A 467-nucleotide genomic window follows, 5' to 3' on the forward strand; every position below is an offset into this window, starting at 1 on the left:
TGACGCGCATCATTGTCACGTCACACTTTATGTGCTCACGTGACGCGCATTGTTTTCACGTCACACTTTATATGCTTACGTGACGTGCATCGTTGTCACGTCACGCTTTATGTGCTCACGTCACGCTTTATGTGATCACGTGATGCGCATCGTTGTCACGTCACGCTCTTTAAGTGCTCACGTCACGTTTTATGTGCTCACGCGGCACTTTATGTGCTCACGTCATGCTTTACGTGTTCACGTCATGCTTTATGTGCTCACGTCATGCTTTATGTGCTCATGTCATGCTTTATGTGTTCACGTCATGCTTTATGTGCTCACGTCATGCTTTATGTGCTCATGTCATGCTTTATGTGTTCACGTCATGCTTTATGTGCTCACGTCATGCTTTATGTGCTCATGTCATGCTTTATGTGTTCACGTCATGCTTTATGTGCTCACGTCATGCTTTATGCGCTCACGCGGCG

Source organism: Priapulus caudatus, unplaced genomic scaffold (assembly GCF_000485595.1).
Source record: "Priapulus caudatus unplaced genomic scaffold, Priapulus_caudatus-5.0.1 Scaffold227, whole genome shotgun sequence".
Lineage (NCBI taxonomy): Eukaryota > Metazoa > Priapulida > Priapulimorpha > Priapulimorphida > Priapulidae > Priapulus > Priapulus caudatus.